The sequence below is a fragment of the Armigeres subalbatus genome, chromosome 2 (genome assembly GCF_024139115.2).
Source record: "Armigeres subalbatus isolate Guangzhou_Male chromosome 2, GZ_Asu_2, whole genome shotgun sequence".
NCBI lineage: Eukaryota > Metazoa > Arthropoda > Insecta > Diptera > Culicidae > Armigeres > Armigeres subalbatus.
This window is the reverse complement of record NC_085140.1, coordinates 58,814,871-58,833,287: the sequence shown is the minus strand read 5'-3', so window position 1 is coordinate 58,833,287 and position 18,417 is coordinate 58,814,871. Positions and strand designations below refer to the sequence as shown.

Below are 18,417 nucleotides of genomic sequence, written 5' to 3'. Positions count from 1 at the left end.
ATGCGAAACCGAAACAGCTGTTAATACGCTGGAGAGGGAAGAAAACGAGAGAGGAGCGGAAGGAAGCGAAGAAAACGTGCTAGGTGCTGTAGGTGGAGAACCGAACAGTACCGGAGATAATGAGAAGGATAGATTAGCGGCAGAAATTGCTAAACTAACTGCGGTGGTAGGTTTGTTAGTACAGCGTATGAATGTGTTAGAAGCTAATCAAGCTGTTAGCCAACCAATAGATTCTCACACTAAGACGAGCAATAGCACTCGAATAGAGGAACAGGCCATGTCGCATAAAGAAGTAGAGCAGAGTACTGAGAAACCAGTGAATTTTCTAGATTGGTTGAAGAAGAGGAACGAATCGTTAGACACACTGAAGAGTTCAGAAGTTAGGAAGAAAGTAGAAGCTAGGTTGGATGACAGAAACATGAATGACATGAAAAATCAAAGAATCGGGAACCGATTTCCGATTCATAAATGGTCCGTGCGATATGACGGAATGGACAACGGACGAAAGTTAAATGAGTTCTTGAAAGAGGTAGAGTTTAATGCTAGGTCAGAAGGTTTTTCTGATGAGGAATTGTTTCAAGGAGCTCACCATCTGTTCACACAGAAGGCGAGATCCTGGTTCATGGAAGTCTGTGGTGAGTTAGGATCGTGGAATGAGTTGGTTAGAGAGCTGAAGAGAGAGTTTTTACCTGTCGACATCGACTACGTCTATGAACGGCAAGCTGGAAACCGGAAGCAAGGTGCCAGGGAGAAGTTCCAGGACTTTTACTTGGACATGGTCCGGATCTTCCGTAGCATGTCCACTCCGTGGGATGAGAAACGGAAATTTGATGTTCTTTTCCGAAACACCCGAGAGGACTGTCGCATAGCAATGCTGGCGGCGAACATTGATTCGATACCTAAAATGAGGGATTTCGGTAAGCGGTTCGATTCAATTAATTGGCACATGTACCAGAGAAGAGACAGTAGGTTTAATCGAAAAGAAACTTTTCATATAGATGAGGTTAGACAGCTGCATTCGTACAGAGATAGGCAAGATAGGTACCAGAAAAATGACCAGAACAGAGGTGTCACTAATGTGCACCAGTCGTTCAGGTCGGATAACCAGCAATCCCAGACACGCCAATGGAAACAGCGACCACAGCAGGAGCAAAAATTTCAAAATGGTAAAAGTTTCCATAAACCAATACCGGAGAATCGACAGCGCCAGAAAAGTCCTGTTCCATGCACTAGTGGAACAAATGCTCTTCAAAGGATAGTTAACGCATACATCCCTTTAAAGAGAAATGTTTGCTTTAATTGTCATGATGCAGGGCATACTTTCACTGAGTGTACACAGGAACGGAAAGTTTTCTGCGAGCGTTGCGGCTTTCCAGGTTTCTCAACGAAACACTGTCCGTATTGCGAGTCAAAAAACGGTCAGAAGACTGCCTAACGAGGCAAGACAGTCTTCCAAACTACTCCACAAGACCTCTCACAGAGCCAGCAGTTGTAGAGACCCTCGAACAACTCGGGTATACTCGTGTGAGTGCAGATCAGTCTGATAATGTCGAAGTGGCAACAATGTTGGTCACTCTCAGCGATGATCCCAGACCATTCGTGAGAGTAGAAATGCTAGGGATTTTTCTCTTAGGATTGTTAGATAGTGGAGCAGCAAGAACAGTGTTAGGGACAGGTAGTAAGAAACTACTGAGTTCTTTAAATTTGAAATTGAAAGCCACCACAATGAGCCTAAAGACAGCCGGAGGAGAAGAGTTAGAAGTGTTAGGAACAACAGACATTCCGATTACATTCAACGGTCTAACGAAAATAATACCTGTTATGGTTGCTCCTGGCTTAAATCGTCGTTGCATTCTAGGGTATGACTTTTGGCGAGCCTTTGGCATTCGTCCATCGTTCTCGCAATCCGTTGATGCAATCGATGAGGCTGAAACAAAAATAGATATCAATGAATATGACCTCAATGAAAACCAAAAACGGCAACTGGAGGAAGTGAAAAGATTATTCTTAGTAGCCAGTCCAGGCCACCTTGGAAAAACGAGCCTTATGGAGCACAAAATTGAACTGAAAGACGAGTTTTTGAACGCGGACCCAGTTCGTAAGAACCCATATCCTTGGAGTCCTGAAATCCAAAAAGGGATCCATCGAGCTTTAGATGCAATGATTAGGGACGGAGTTGTTGAACCATCGGAATCTGACTGGGCTTTACCAGTTGTTCCCGTTAAGAAACGAGAGAGCGAAGAAGTGCGACTTTGTCTCGATGCGAGGAAACTCAATGAACGGACAAAGAGAGACGCATATCCTCTCCCCCACCAGAACAGGATCTTGAGTCAGTTAGGTCCATTCAAGTTTTTAACCACCATTGATCTGTCGCAGGCCTTTCTTCAAGTGCCTTTAAATCGACAGTCCAGAAGGTTCACAGCTTTTTCAGTGCCTGGAAAGGGACTTTTTCAGTTCAAAAGGTTGCCCTTCGGACTGGTGAATAGCCCAGCGACACTGAGTAAGCTGATGGACAAAGTGTTAGGGCACGGTGAGCTCGAACCAGCTATATTTGTCTATTTAGATGATATAGTGGTGGCGAGTCACACGTTCGAAGAGCATATTCGGAAGTTGAGGGATTTAGCGAGACGGCTGAAAGAGGCGAATTTATATATCAATTTAGAAAAATCGAAATTCTGCTGCCACCAATTGCCTTATTTAGGATATATCCTTTCGGAGCAAGGATTGCGGCCTAACCCAGATCGAGTCCAAGCGATCTTGGGATTTGAGGTCCCCAAGTCCATAAGGTCTCTTAGAAGATTCCTCGGTATGGTAAACTATTACCGACGGTTTATCAGTACATTCAGCGAACTTACCGCACCTCTAACGGATTTGTTGAAAAACAAACCCAAAAGAGTGCGGTGGAACGAGGCAGCAGAAGGAGCGTTTAAAGCCATCAAAGAGAGGCTAATTTCCGCCCCCGTAATGGCAAATCCCGACTTCAACGTACCGTTTTGCGTGCAAACGGACGCGAGTGATAATGCTTTGGCTGGGGTACTGACACAGAACCAAAATGGTGTTGAGAGGGTCATTGCTTATCACTCAGAGAAGCTGAAAGGTGCCGAGCTCAACTACCATGCAGCGGAGAAGGAAGGGTTAGCTGCTCTTCGCTGCATTGAGAAGTTTAGATGCTACATAGAAGGCACCCACTTCACCCTTGTGACAGATTCCTCGGCACTCTCATTCATCATGCGAGCCAAGTGGAGATCGTCATCTCGTTTAAGCCGATGGAGCATCACTCTCCAACAGTACGACATGGACATTAAGCATCGAAAAGGGAAGGAGAACATTGTTCCTGATGCTCTGTCCCGGTCTATCGAAGTGTTGGATGTAGATGAGTCGGACCGATGGTATAGAGATCTGTTCGAAGCGGTTGATGAGGATCCAGAAAAGTATATCGACTTTCGCATCCAAAATGGGAAGCTGTACAAGTTCGTAGCTTCTCAATCCGATATGCTGGACTATAGGTTCGATTGGAAAGAGTGTGTCCCCGAATCCGAACGAACTAGGATAATGCGAGAGGAGCATGATGGAATGATGCACATCGGATTTGAGAAGTGCATCGAGAAAATTAAGAGAAGGTTCTATTGGCCCAGAATGAGCGCCGATGTAAAAAAATATGTGGCGAACTGCGAAATCTGCAAAATGAGCAAACATTCGACAATATCAACTGCACCTGAAATGGGCAATCAACGAATTGCGACCCGTCCTTTCCAGATTGTATGCATGGACTATATACAATCTCTCCCCCGAAGCAAGCAGGGCAATGCCCACTTATTAGTTGTCTTAGACATTTTTTCTAAGTACTGCCTGCTTGCTCCGGTGAAGAAAATTGCATCCGGTAAGCTGTGCACAATTCTGGAAGAACGCTGGTTCCGCAAGTTATCAGTCCCACAGTACGTCATCACGGACAATGCGACGACTTTCATGTCCAAAGAATTCCAGGAGTTGCTGAAAAAATATGATATCCAGCACTGGGCTAACGCGCGACATCGGAGTCAAGCGAATCCGGCAGAACGGTTAAACAGAACCATAAACGCGATGATACGCACGTACGTCCGTCAAGATCAGAGGCTCTGGGACACTAAAGTCTCAGAAATTGAGTTCGTATTAAATAATACCGTGCATGGGTCAACAAAACTCACCCCTCATCGTGTGATCTTCGGAAATGAGATGATTACTCGCGGGTCAGATTACCGCCTAGAGGAAGAGAGTGAGCTCTCCGAAGAGGATCGAGCTAATCGGATGAAAAACATCAGTAGGAAGAATTTAGAGTTGGTGAGGCAAAACCTAAAAAAGGCATATGATAACACGAAACGGCAATATGACCTACGCCACAAACGGTACTCACCTTCTTTCACTGTCGGACAGCGCGTGTTCAAAAGGAGCTTTGCTCAATCAGTCGCCGGGAAGGACTTCAATGCGAAGTTGGGTCCACAGTACACCCCGTGCGTCATCGTCGCGAAGAGAGGAACCAGTTCCTATGAGGTCGCAGATCTGAACGGTCGGTCGCTGGGAGTCTTCTCTGCAGCGGACTTGAAAACCTAAAAATCCATGGTATCAACAATTAGCCTGATTCTTGAGTGATAGGAGGTCAGTTACGAGGAAGATATCCAATCCGTCAATTCATTCATTTGGATGGGTGTTCTGAATCGTACTGCGTAATCCTGAATCGAGGATGGAATCAGTAGCGAACGAAAAGGTTTATTCATGAATACATTCAACCAAAAATCGAAATTTTTAAATTGTAATCAATTCGTATTGTTTTGTCATTTTAAAATGTGTTGTAAATTAATGTTTGTTTGTTTAATTTATTCAAAATTGTCTCGTTTGTGCCCGACTGCAATCACTTGATTTGTATGCAATTTCATCAACGAATTTCTGAAACTGCAATACAGCATCACTTGATGAAAGCAGTGCATAACACGGGGATGTGAGCGTGTGGAGAAATGTGAATGACCATAGTTAGGAGAATTTAACATATCACCCAGAATTAAATCCATAGCCTATCATTCGTAAAACGATATCCTCAAACATAGCTTCAATAGCACTCTACAATAAAATCACTTCATCATAAATGCACAGTACACTGGTACTTACCCATTATAGCATACCATTTTATTAGGATAAGTTTTTACTTCATTCAATGAATAAAGAGATCTTAAGGAGCAAAAATCGTTTAAATGATCACTGGGCCCAATTAATAGACACAATGTCATCAAAAAGATATTAAATCTCCCCAAGCGCGCACTTTATCCTAAAATTTAGCAAAAACTTACCTTTCGTTGGACAGCCACGTTCCACCATAGTCACCATACAATAGGTAATTGGCTGGTTCTTCACAGACTTTCGCACGTACACACTGATAAGCCGATAACGTTATCGTAAAATAGCCACAGTTGATTCATACTGATAACGGCTAACTCCGACATAGCTTAATATTGTAAAGGGTGAAGATTTTATATCTCACCGTACTCATGAGTAACTTTGTACATTTTGTAAATAATTTATTCCGGAATTCTTTAATTTATTATTGTTGTTTAATTTTAATGTGTTGCATGTTGTAAAACACAATTTGCATGGTTTATAATAAAATATTTTTCTTTTTTAATTTGTTAAATGTAGTTTGACTTGTAGATATTTTAGTTAGTTTCGCTTCAATGTTGGTCCGAGATAAAAATAGTTGAATGGGATCGCTGGAGACCGGAATCGAAAGATGTTGATGGTCAGTAGAAAATAATGAATTTGAAATAGCGTGGAGTTGGATCACCAACGATGATACCTTATGACCCCGACCCGTAGTAAACATATTTTTAAAGTGCTACTCTTTCCCTAGCTTACAGCCGTGATTCGTTATTTCTGAGCGAGTTTGAGATGTTCCTGATTTGGTTTGTGTTAAAAAAAGAGTGTGTTAGTAAGTTAAGTTGTGTTGGTGAAAAGTCAGGTTCAGAGGTACGCGTCACAAAGTTGTTGTTTGAGTGTATTAAAATAAAAAAAATCAGCTTCTCTGATTTTTTTTAACCCGAGCGGGGGGAGAGTGTAACCAGTGGTGTGTCTGTCGTTTCGAGGTGTGTGAGATTTTCGCGTTTTTATTCCGTGTAATAAATATATGTATTGACAAACCAAGAACATGTTTGAATATGCGCCAAGCATCACAACCACCCTTCGCCCACCGGAAAGGATGCAGCCACACCACACACAGTTCCGCTATTCACCACCAGTTGTAGGATCACGGAAAAATGGGCGGCCATTGGGGGGTGGCGTAGAAGACGCCATGATGAGCGAAAAGCTTGGAGGGGAAATGAGCTAGGTCGAGGGTATGAAAAGGAGATGCGCCATTGCTAGGGATGATTATCCAATCGATAGCCTGGTTCGACAGACGTGAGCGATAAAGCAATAAAGTAAAAAAAAACCAAATTGAAAATTAGAAGCAAAGTTTGTGAGACAGTGGAAGCGACAAAGTGGAAAAACCATCCAGGACCCCTCTTTTACTTTGTGGTAACCTGTGATCTCCTTCCGATCGGGTCAGAACTGACAGTGATCACGTTTCCGGCCAGAAGTACGAGGATTCGGAAGCAACGCTCGAGTCATCATTTCCGATCGAGTAGATCCACAGAAGCCTTGTTCGTGGGAGCCGCCATTTTGGCCATCAGTTTCGGGACGCTGTTAAACCTGTCCGCGATCAGCTCGAGCGTGATAGAGCCGTGACGGCACGAGGAGGAGTCGAGAACACCACAGAAGTGTCCGTGAAAGGGTTCGCGGCAATAACGGGGAGAAAGCAGGCGAAGAAACGGAACTGAGAAGGGGCCCCGCCGACAGTTGGTGCAACGCGAACAGTGTGGAGGTAGGAGATAGACGGTTAAGGAAGTGGGAGAAGTGAAGGTACCTGTGTGCTTAATAAAGTGGGAAGGTTGCTAAATAGTATTCAGGCGTTTTCTTGGTCGCGAGAGAATCAAGCGCGTATGCCGACCCTGAGGTTTTGAGGAGGGAGTCTCATGTGTGCCGAAGTGAGGGCTGCCCCATTAGTTACAGGATACCCTAGTGGCCCGAGGTAAACAACCCTTCAGGGAAATTCGAGGTGTTTTGGGGGATCGTGATGCGGTCTATATGCAGGCCATTTATAGTTTCATTTGTGATTCTGACATCAAAATCTATTTTTTTCTTCTTCTGTCAAAGTTTTTTTTTGTACTGTCTCTGTCTCTATGTTCCGTAGATCTCCGTTACTCAGGCCATCCGGAAGACGCTCCCAGTAGAACCAATCCTCGAGCACGACGACACGCCACATCGTCGCTTACGCCAAATGCCCGGATGAGCTGCCGAAATTCCTTGATTCCGAATCCTAAGCCTCGTCCATCCTTTAATATTGTAAACTAACCTCGAGTCACCACGAGTACGCTGGCTCCTATCCCTCTCTTACTAACTGGAAAAAATGGCATTGATTGTATATATCACAAAGAAATATGGCTCCGTAAAGTGTTATACACGCCTGAGCCTACCAAATAAACGAACTTGAAAAAAAACACATTAAAATTGGTAGTTCTAACGGGTTGGCCTCCACGTTGTATTTGAGAATTCCCTGAACTCTCTACATCGGACTCCTTTCGGCCATTTAGATGGGTTTAAGGTGATCGAGCGGTAGCAATCAGCAACTTCAACTTTAAATGAGATGAAATCCATCGTTGCCGCATCCTTCCAAGCAGGTTTCAAGCATTTGATTTCCATAACTTCCGTGACACCAATAGAATCATATATCATCTGCAAAACTTCGTCCTCCGTAACATCATTAGCAATGTTCGATAAATGCAGTTTCACTGTAGCGGTATCTGAATAAACAGTAGATGGCGAGACGATCATTGTGGAACTCAGTGTTGGTATTTTCGCAACCGAGTGCTCATGCGATTTACTGGACAATATCCATGCTCAAAATGATAAAATGATAAAAATGCTTGTGATATTTTTTCTACACCTTCTACATCAAACGCGGATCCAATGTCCAGTAAATCGCATTTGCACTCGGTGAACAGTTTCTCTCAGTTTAGATAGCTTAGCTTTCATGTTGACAATTTCCTCTTCAATCGGGTAGTTACATGATCGAAGGGAATTAACGGTTTCACGGAACTTCATATTCTCGATTAAATCCCGGCAATTATCGCACAGGAAGATCGAGACCGTGAAGAGACGGAGGAACTGTACCGCGCTAATAACGCACGAAAGTTCTATGAGAAGTTGAACCGTTCACGTAAGGGCCACGTGCCACAGCCCGATATGTGTAAGGACATAAACGGGAACCTTCTTACAAACGAGCGTGAGGTGATCCAAAGGTGGCGGCAGCACTACGAAGAGCACCTGAATGGCGATATGGCAGACAACGGTGGCGGTATGGTATTGAACCTAGGAGCACGCGAGTAGGATATGCGACTTCCGGCTTCGAATCGCCAGGAAATCCAGGAGGAGATCGGCCGGCTAAAAAACAACAAAGCCCCTGGAGTTGACCAACTACCAGGAGAGCTGTTTAAACACGGTGGTGAAGCACTGGCTAGAGCGCTGCACTGGGTAATTACCAAGGTTTGGGAGGATGAGGTTCTGCCGCAGGAGTGGATGAAAGGGGTCGTGTGTCCCATCTACAAAAAGGGCGATAAGCTGGATTGTAGCAACTACCGCGCAATCACATTGCTGAACGCCGCCTACAAGGTACTCTCCCAAATTTTATGCCGTCGACTAGCACCAATTGCAAGGGAGTTCGTGGGGCAGTACCAGGCGGGTTTTATGGGCGAATGCTCCACCACGGACCAGGTGTTCGCCATTCGCCAAGTGCTGCAGAAATGCCGCGAATACAACGTGCCCACACATCATCCATTCATCGACTTCAAAGCCGCATATGATACAATCGATCGGGACCAGCTATGGCAGCTAATGCACGAAAACGGATTTCCGGATAAACTGATACGGTTGATCAAGGCGACGATGGATCGGGTGATGTGCGTAGTTCGAGTTTCAAGGGCATTCTCGAGTCCCTTCGAAACCCGTAGAGGGTTACGGCAAGGTGATGGTCTTTCGTGTCTGCTATTCAACATCGCTTTGGAGGGAGCAATACGAAGGGCAGGGATTGACACGAGTGGTACGATTTTCGCGAAGTCCGTCCAGCTATTTGGCTTCGCCGACGATATTGATATCATGGCACGTAACTTTGAGAGGATGGAGGAAGCCTACATCAGACTGAAAAGCGAAGCTAAACGGATTGGACTAGTCATCAACACGTCGAAGACGAAGTACATGATAGGAAGAGGCTCAAGAGAGGTCAATGTGAGCCACCCACCACGAGTTTCTATCGGTGGTGACGAAATCGAGGTGGTTGAAGAATTTGTGTACTTGGGCTCACTGGTGACCGCCGATAACGATACCAGCAGAGAAATTCGGAGACGCATAGTGGCTGGAAATCGTATGTACTTTGACTCCGCAAGACGCTCCGATCGAATAGAGTTCGCCGCCGTACCAAACTGACTATCTACAAAAACGCTTATAAGACCGGTAGTTCTCTACGGACACGAGACCTGGACGATGCTCGTGGAGGACCAACGCGCACTAGGAGTTTTCGAAAGGAAAGTGTTGCGTACCATCTATGGTGGGGTGCAGATGGCGGACGGTACGTGGAGGAGGCGAATGAACCACGAGTTGCATCAGCTGTTGGGAGAACCATCCATCGTTCTCACCGCGAAAATCGGAAGACTGCGGTGGGCCGGGAACATAGCCAGAATGTCGGACAGTAATCCGGTGAAAATGGTTCTCGATAACTATCCGACGGGAACAAGGAGGCGAGGTGCACAGCGGGCAAGGTGGATCGATCAGGTGGAGGACGACTTGCGGACCCTCCGCAGACTGCGTGGTTGGCGAAGTGCAGCCATGAACCGAGCTGAATGGAGAAGTCTTTTATGTGCAGCACAGGCCACTCCGGCCTTAGTCTGATGATAAATAAATAAATTATCGCACATCCACAATATATTGCGATGCAGGCATATCTCACTTTCTTCGTCTGATAATCCAACACATCGTGCATGGAATGGTTGAACAGCGACACAAAAACCTTCACACACAACCGTTGTTTCATTTTGCAGACACTCGGTTTTGCACTTGTTGCATTCTCGTGGCATGTCTAGATGTGGAAGTGCAGAGCGGTGAAGTTTATTAGTTCTTATAGCAATAGGTCCGTCAGCAAACAATAGCGACGAGGATTTTTTTGCATTAGTTCGAGAATGGAGAAATTGTGCGTTCGGCGGACGATGCTTGCAACAGATGGGAATGTAGAAACTTTGCTACTCGAACACTTTTTTACGCTGGAGGAAGCGAATAATTCGACGGAATTGTACACAGAAAGAAAAATCACTATTGAAATTTAAAAAAACCGTTGGTAAAAATAAAAAGTTTCATTGGTTCTTTTTCGTAGAGAGTTGCAAATGTTCAAAATAAAAGTACTGTGACTTTTGCGGCAACCATGAATCAAAAGTTGTAAGCCGTTCTGAAATTAAAAGTTTGTACTTTTGAAACAAAATTGTAGAACTGTCAAAACAAAATTTATACACTGGAAAAATAAAAAGATGTTTTCTTCATAAAAAAAAGAATAAAATTCAATTTAATTTTGTTTTTAAATTTTTATTTCATTTATGAAATCATTTCTTAACTTTCTCCGAGACATTTTTTTTATTTAAAATCAATATAAAATGTCTTTTTCAATCAAATACATACAAATTAAAATAAGGCGGTTGGTACTATGCTGCGCTGATGGACCATCTGGAAGTTTTCGCTGGAGCAGGTTTCTGTCGAAATAGGCTTCCATCGATTTTGCCTGATGAAAACAATGCAATAATAATTATAATTTAGTATTCATCCGTAAAGTAACATGTTCCGCCTTTGTTTATATAGTAAATAAGGGTATTTGTGACCTACCTTTTGATTTTCGTGACATTTGTATGCATTCTGACGTTGTGCTAGCCATTAATCCAGAGGAGCGACATCCAATTTTTTTACTATGGATTTTGACAGGTTTGCCTGTTCGTTCTTTTTTGGGGGATAAATTTATCCCCCAGTGTCAAATTATCCCAATACTGATTTATTTTGCAATAGTATGTGCGTGAATTTTGAATGTTTACGTTTTTATAGGAGAATATGATGCAAAACGCCCATACCACTCAATAATGCAACATGATACAATCATGAGAAAATAGAGAAAAATTCAACGAATTATCAATCAAAACAATTTTACACTTGATTCCACGCTTCAAACGTAAGAATGTTCAACATATTTGCTCAATTATTTAGAATGCTAGTTGCACAAGGTACTGTCTATGCTTTTGTTCGTTTTATATCATTTTCACCCTCGCAATAGAGCTTGCTGACGTTTACTCATCCTTCTCTTTCAAGCGCATGCGGAGGATAGGATTTGTTTTCATCGGGAAACGCTTCGGAAGCGTTTCCCGATGAAAACAAATTCTATCCTCCCGATGCGCTTGAAAGAGAAGGATGAGTAAACGTCAGCAAGCTCTATTGTTTATGTTGCATTCGCAGTGCACTCGTATTGGTGATTCAGAAAAGATGTGACAAAGATGGCGTAGCTTGTCATCCCCGTGCATTAATCTTTCTGTTCTGTAAAGCAAAAAACATGCATATAATATTTACTGCTGGTCCTTTCAACTATAGGCATTTGGCCCCGAATACTTAAATTTGTTTTTCACCTACCTTAAGAATGTTTTCGATGATAACGATCGGCCTTTATCAGTCGGAGGGCAACAGAGTAGCCGTTCTTTTATTTCAGGTAAAAGATAATGTTTTCTTTTCCGCCGAAATCAGATGGGACTTCTTTGACAGCAGCTGCTCCGGGAACGAGCGGGTGCTGAGTCCTGTTTTATTTGACAGATAAAAAGTTTTCTGTTTGAAAAAGGATGAACTTTTGAATGTGCTCTCAGTTAAGGTTAAGAATACTTTTAAATCAAACGAAAAACTTTCACAGAGGACAAATTTACTTTCATTTCAATAAAATCGAAACACATTTCGAAATAAAAGTTCAAAATATTTAATTGAACAATTTTTGTTTTTTCTGTGTATCAGCAAATGGAATTCAAGATTTTCACACAAAAAAACCAGATTAATCCACCTAGCGGCGATGATGCCTTTCTCGTGCATCGTAAAATGTACTGAAAAAATCACATAGGAAAGGTCAAAAAAGGACTTTAGGGGGATAGATCGCATATTTTCTATCATTTTGCATGTTTTTGCATTAATTACTATGCATTCCCACCATTCTTGAAAAAAAAAAGATTTTTCAATAATTCCGAAATGCAATGTCCGATCAGGCCAATTTTCAATAGCAAACAATGGGACCGCATTCCCCGTCGAATGCAACTTGTTGCGAGTAAATCGGGTAATGCTAAGTTCCAAAAAGTGTGTCTACAAAATTTGTACACTTACACACATACACACATGTCGTAATCTGACGTTTCGCCTAGCTACTCCTCCTCCGCGTCACCTGAAGCGACTCTCACGCTTCGACTGATGGGTCGGTGCCACCCGCTTACCCGGTCGAAGCGAAGCCGGTCCTCCGAAGGGCTCCCACGCTCAGGTAATAGAGCGGAGCTGCTCCTCCAGGCGGCTCTCACGCTCAAATAATAGAGCGGAGCTGGTCCACACGTCGGCTCCCACGCTTCGACTGACGGGGGCGGTGCCACCCGCTTGCCCGGATCGAAGCGGAGCTGGTCCTCCAGGCGGCTCCCACGCTCTGCCGAATAGAGCGGAGCTGTGGCTGCCTGTTCCGCGTCCGTCGAAAAAGTGACGAGTTCAGTAGTAGTAAAATTCTTCTTTATTGTATCATTTTCTGTTCTACAATTTTTTTTTTTTTTGCATGTACAGTGCTCGGCCGGTTTGGCCCTCCAACTTCAATTTTAAATTTTTATGTTTACATTGTTATTTAAGTTTTAAGATATGATATATCATGACGGCCTTTAGGAGGCGCTGGTGTGTTTTTTAAAATTTGATAACCTAACTACTATGTACACTAATATTTACAATAAAAAATTTGATAACCTAGATTGGAACTAGCGCCCTAATTGGAGCCTGATCCGAATGCAAGCAACGGACCCTAAACTTTTCTTTACACTCACCAAAGCGTTCATGTAAGGTTTTTATTCCGGCCAGACGATGGACCTCGGATGTTCTTGTCCTGGGAGGGGTGTTGAGGATCATCCTCAGGAATTTGTTTTGGACCCGTTGAAGTTTGAGGTGGTGGGTTTTAGCGCAGCTCTCCCAGACCGGCATGCCATATTCGATCACAGGAGGATGATTTGCTTGTAGACAGCAAGCTTATTTTTCAGGGACAATGACGACCGGCGGTTGATCAAAGGGTACAGTAGTTTCAACAAGACGTTACACTTTGTCACCGTTTTGTCAACCTGTTGCCTGAAAATAAGCTTGCTGTCGAGGGTCAAGCCAAGGTAGCCGGCCTCATTGGCCCATTCCACAGTCGTGCCATTGAGGATGATTTTACAGTCCCCAGGCGGAACAAGTTTAGGGATTTGGAGTGGGGAAAATGATGACCTGGGTCTTCGCCGCGTTGATACAGATCTTCCAGCTGGTGAGGTACTCTGTCAGGGCATCCAGGCCTCGTTGGAGTTTTGCCACTAGCGCTCTGATCACTCTACCGTTGTAGACGATGGATGTGTCATCTGCGAACAGAGACAGAATGCCGCCTTCTGGAGGTTCTGGCATGTCGGAGGTGAACAGATTGAAAAGCAGGGGCCCGAGGATACTGCCCTGGGAAACGCCTGCGACGATGTTGTGCGCATTGGAACTCGCTCCGCTGATTGAGACCCGGAATGTCCTTGCCGACAGGTAATTGTTGATGATTTTCACCAGGTAGCTGGGAAGATTGTAGCGTTGTAGTTTGTACACCAGGCCATCATGCCATACATTGTCAAATGCCTTCTCGACATCGAGTAAGGCCATGGCGGATGTTTTCGAGACAAACTTGTTCCGTCTGAGGACGTTGGTAACTCGGGTCAGTTGGTGTACAGTTGACCGACCGCGTCGGAAACCAAACTGTTCCTCGAGCAAGATGTTGAGATTTTCGGCAGACTCAAGTAACCGATGATGAATAGCTTTTTCGAATAGCTTGGATAACCCTGAGAGTTCACTGTCATGCATGCGCTTTTATACTCGAAGAACATGTACTGTTAGCGATGCGGTAGTCGTACGTCATTTCGTTTATTTTATTTTCAATTTGAGCATTGTATGCAGCTCAGCAAAATAGGTTTTAGATTCGAATGCAGGTGGTCCGTTTTTTTGTAAATAATTTAAAGAATCATTTTTTCGTTTTTAATTTATTTATTATTTTTTTATTTCTTGGTTATTATTTTTAAACATACAGAATTTTCATTCACGCTGGTACATATATATACTACAATACTCCTCTCTTGTACTCTAGCCAAAGTTTTTAAATCTGTTATTATGTTATGCTAAACATTGATACTCTAAAATCGACCATTGTAGTTTTGAATAACAATAGTCTTTATATCTGATCTATCAAATCAGAAATTTGATTAATAATCTTCTCCACATAACAAATCTTACATTTTCGATCTTCAAAACCCAGCCTACAATTGATTTCGATCACACAATCATGAATAGAGCTTGTCAGGCTCAACAACGACAATCTTGTATCCGAATCAGAAAAGGCAACAATTATCTTCTTCGCATATCAAATCTTACTTTTTCAAACCCCAAAACCAAAAAAATATTTTGGTCATGCAATCATGAATAGAACTTGTCAGGCTTGAATACGAATCTGAAAAAAAAGCATCAATGATCTTCTTTGCATATCAAATCTCACTTTTTCGAGCTCCAAACCCCAAAAACCAAACAAAATGATTTCGGCTCTAAAAGTCAATCTTGCATCTTAATCAGAAAAAAAGCTACAATGTTCTTTTTCGCATATCAAATCTAACTTTTTTCAAACTCCAAAAACCAAACTACAATTGATTTCGTTCATGTAATCTTGAATAGAACTTGTCAGGCTCTACCACGTCAATCTTGCATCTGAATCAGAAAAAAACAAAAAAAGCGTCAATCATCTTCTTCGCATATCAAATCTTACTTTTTCGAACTCCAAAAACCAAAAACCAAACACCAAAACCCAAAAAAATGATGAATAGAACGTGTCAGGCACTAAAACGTCAATCTTGCATCCGAATAAGAAGAAAACCATCAGTCATCTTCTTTGCATATCAAATCTTACTTTTTCGAACTCCAAAAACCAAAAACCAAAAAAATGATTTGGGTCATGCAATCATGAATGTCAGGCTCTAAAAGTCAATCTTGCATCTTAATCAGAAAAAAAAAGCTACAATGTTCTTTTTCGCATATTAAATCTAACTTTTTCAAACTCCAAAAACCAAACTACAATTGATTTCGTTCATGTAATCTTGAATAGAACTTGTCAGACTCTACCACGTCAATCTTGCATCTGAATCAGAAAAAACAACAATGATCTTCTTCGCATATCAAATCTTAATTTTTTCAAGCTTCAAAACCCAAACAAAATGATTTCGGTCATGCAATCATGAATAGAACTTGTCAGGCTCTAAAACGCCAATCTTGCATCCTAATCAGAAAAAAAGCTACAATGTTCTTTTTCGCATATTAAATCTAACTTTTTCAAACTCCAAAAACCAAACTACAATTGATTTCGTTCATGTAATCTTGAATAGAACTTGTCAGGCTCTACCACGTCAATCTTGCATCTGAATCAGAAAAAACAACAATGATCTTCTTCGCATATCAAATCTTAATTTTTTAAGCTTCAAAACCCAAACAAAATGATTTCGGTCATGCAATCATGAATAGAACTTGTCAGGCTCTAAAACGCCAATCTTGCATCCTAATCAGAAAAAAAAGCTACAATGTTCTTTTTCGCATATCAAATCTAACTTTTTCAAACTCCAAAAACCAAACTACAATTGATTTCGTTCATGCAATCATGAATAGAACTTGTAAGGCTCTACAACGTCAATCTTGCATCCGAATAAAGGCCAGTGTCCACTTAAAAAGTAGAGAGGTTACGGAATTTTGTTCAATATTACCAAGCGGAATTTTGACAACTGATCTGCATGGAGCAAAATGTCACTTTTACTTGCGGAATAATCGAGCAGACTATTTTTCCGAAAGTAAAGTGACAGCTCCCATTAGTTTGCGTGGGAACCTTACAAATTCCCTTTTTGATTTTTGTTCTTTTCAGGTGGATACTGTTGAAGAAATTTCTTTTCAACTTTTTACTTTTCCGATTCAGTAAACGGAATTTAACATGGTATTGGGATAGAAAAAGGAATTTCTTTTGAACACGATACCAACCTTAAGAAGAAAAGCATCAATCATCTTCTTCGCATATCAAATCTAACTTTTTCAAACTCCAAAAACCAAAATACAATTGATAAGAAAATTATTTTGAGCTTTTTAGTGGAATGTCTTCACTTGTCATAAGACGAGTTAGTACAATCCCATTGAATTCCACCACTTAATTGTATCTTGACAGATACGTATTTCGACCTCAAATGTAAGGCCGTCTTCAGTGTCTCGTACTTGACTCGACTTGAAGAAAATGATCGCAGCTTACACTATTTATACTATGCGTAGGTATAATAATTTATCTAGGTACTTATCTAGTTACATTTACTACGGTGTTTACTTCTACTCGCTTGTTTCGCTTAATGCTTAGGTATAAACTTGAAGAGCCAGGAGCTACCATTTCCTTGATCTTTATTCAACAACCGCGTTTGTACCTGTCGGTAGATTTCTCACAGCAACATCAAGTTTCCACGGAGAAGAGACATTTCTTAAAATTTTAATGTTTGATGTCGTAATTGAATGATTTTCCTGATATACATGTTCAGCTACCTTAGACCTGAACTCATAATTTAACCCTTATCAGTTTCCCTCTTAGCCTTACTTACTTCTGCAATATGTTCTTTGAACCTTATATCTAACGATCTTTTTGTTTGACCTACATATACTTTATCACACTGTGAACAATTAATTTGATAAACCCCGGCCTTATTTAACATTTCTACTCTATCCTTTGTGGAGCCCAACAGTGTCTTCAGTTGATTGCTTCTGCTGGAGAATACTAAATCGATGCCGAATTTCCTCAGTCGATGGCGTAGCTGGTGGGTGATGTGTCGATCATAGGGGACCGATACCCTCTTCAGCGGTTCATCGATCGGTGTCAGTGTTGTCAGTTCCGTAGGTTCCTCTGCTTCTTGTTGATGGTTGCTTGTATTATTCTTTCCTTGTATCCGTTGATCCTCGCTGTTTCCAAGATGTGTTGTAGCTCCTTCGGTTTTCCTTCTTCCCTCAGGGGAATCGTCTGCATCCTGTGGATCATGTGATGAAAAACTGCCATTTTTGCTGATACGAATGATTTGATGTGTATGGGATGACTCTCATGGTGTTGGTGGCCTTCCTGTAGATTTCGAAGTCTAATGTTGCATTTGTTCCCTTGATAACCAGTAGATCCAAGTAAGGTAATGTACCTTTCTTTTCCTCCTTGTGGGTGAATTTGATGTCCTTACGCACGTTGTTCATAGCTTCTAAAATCCTGGGTAAATCTTTCCGGTTGATAATGTTGAAAATGTCGTCCACGTATCACCACCATTTCTCGGGCGGTAGTCCTTGTTCCTCTAGTTTGTCCTCCAAAATCGCTATGAATAATTCGCACAAAAACGGTGATAGCGGATTTCCCATCGGTGCACCCTTCGTTTGTTTGTAGAAGCTTCCACGGAATGTAAAGTAGTTCTCATTCATGCATAATCTTGCAAGCTTGAGATACATCTTTACTTTTCCTCGCCATGCTGTATCCGTCCGTTGTTCTATTAGCCAATCCTCCAGAAGGTTCAGAGCATCCTTCACTGGAACGCTTGGGAATAATGCCGCTACGTCGAATGATACCATGATGTCCTCTTCTCCGATGTTTCCTGATTCCAATATCCTCTTGGTGAACTCCTGGGTGTTTACAACTGATCTGCTGGGGAACGGCTTCGGCATACTCTGGAACTCCTTGACTAACCACTTGGCCAAGTTTTGTGTAGGGGATCCCACTGATGAAACTATTTCTCGCATCTCTGTACCTGGCTTATGTATCTTTGGTAGTCCTTTGATCCTTGGTAACACAGGGTTCGTCATTTTAACCCGGGCTTCTCCGATGATCGTCTTGCATTCCTTTATCGTTTTATCCGTAAGTCGGATTAGTCCGGGTAGTGGGTCCACTCTCAAATGCCTGTATGGTCCTCCGTTGATTTTTGTCGTCATCTGTTCATCGTAGTCCTCTTTGTCCATTATCACCAC

At 42.3% G+C, this 18,417-nt stretch overlaps 2 long non-coding RNA genes across 2 annotated transcripts; both read right to left on the bottom strand.

Moving 5' to 3' along the window:
- Positions 1–10,665: 10,665 nt before the first annotated feature.
- On the bottom strand, positions 10,666–11,375 carry LOC134214435 (uncharacterized). Its single transcript, XR_009979784.1, has 2 exons — positions 10,981–11,375; positions 10,666–10,879 (listed from the first exon to the last, which is right to left on the bottom strand). It is a non-coding gene; the product is annotated as an uncharacterized LOC134214435 (long non-coding RNA).
- A 172-nt stretch (positions 11,376–11,547) lies between these two features.
- Positions 11,548–12,841, bottom strand: LOC134214436 (uncharacterized). Its single transcript, XR_009979785.1, has 3 exons — positions 12,499–12,841; positions 11,770–11,930; positions 11,548–11,676 (listed from the first exon to the last, which is right to left on the bottom strand). It is a non-coding gene; the product is annotated as an uncharacterized LOC134214436 (long non-coding RNA).
- Positions 12,842–18,417: the final 5,576 nt, after the last annotated feature.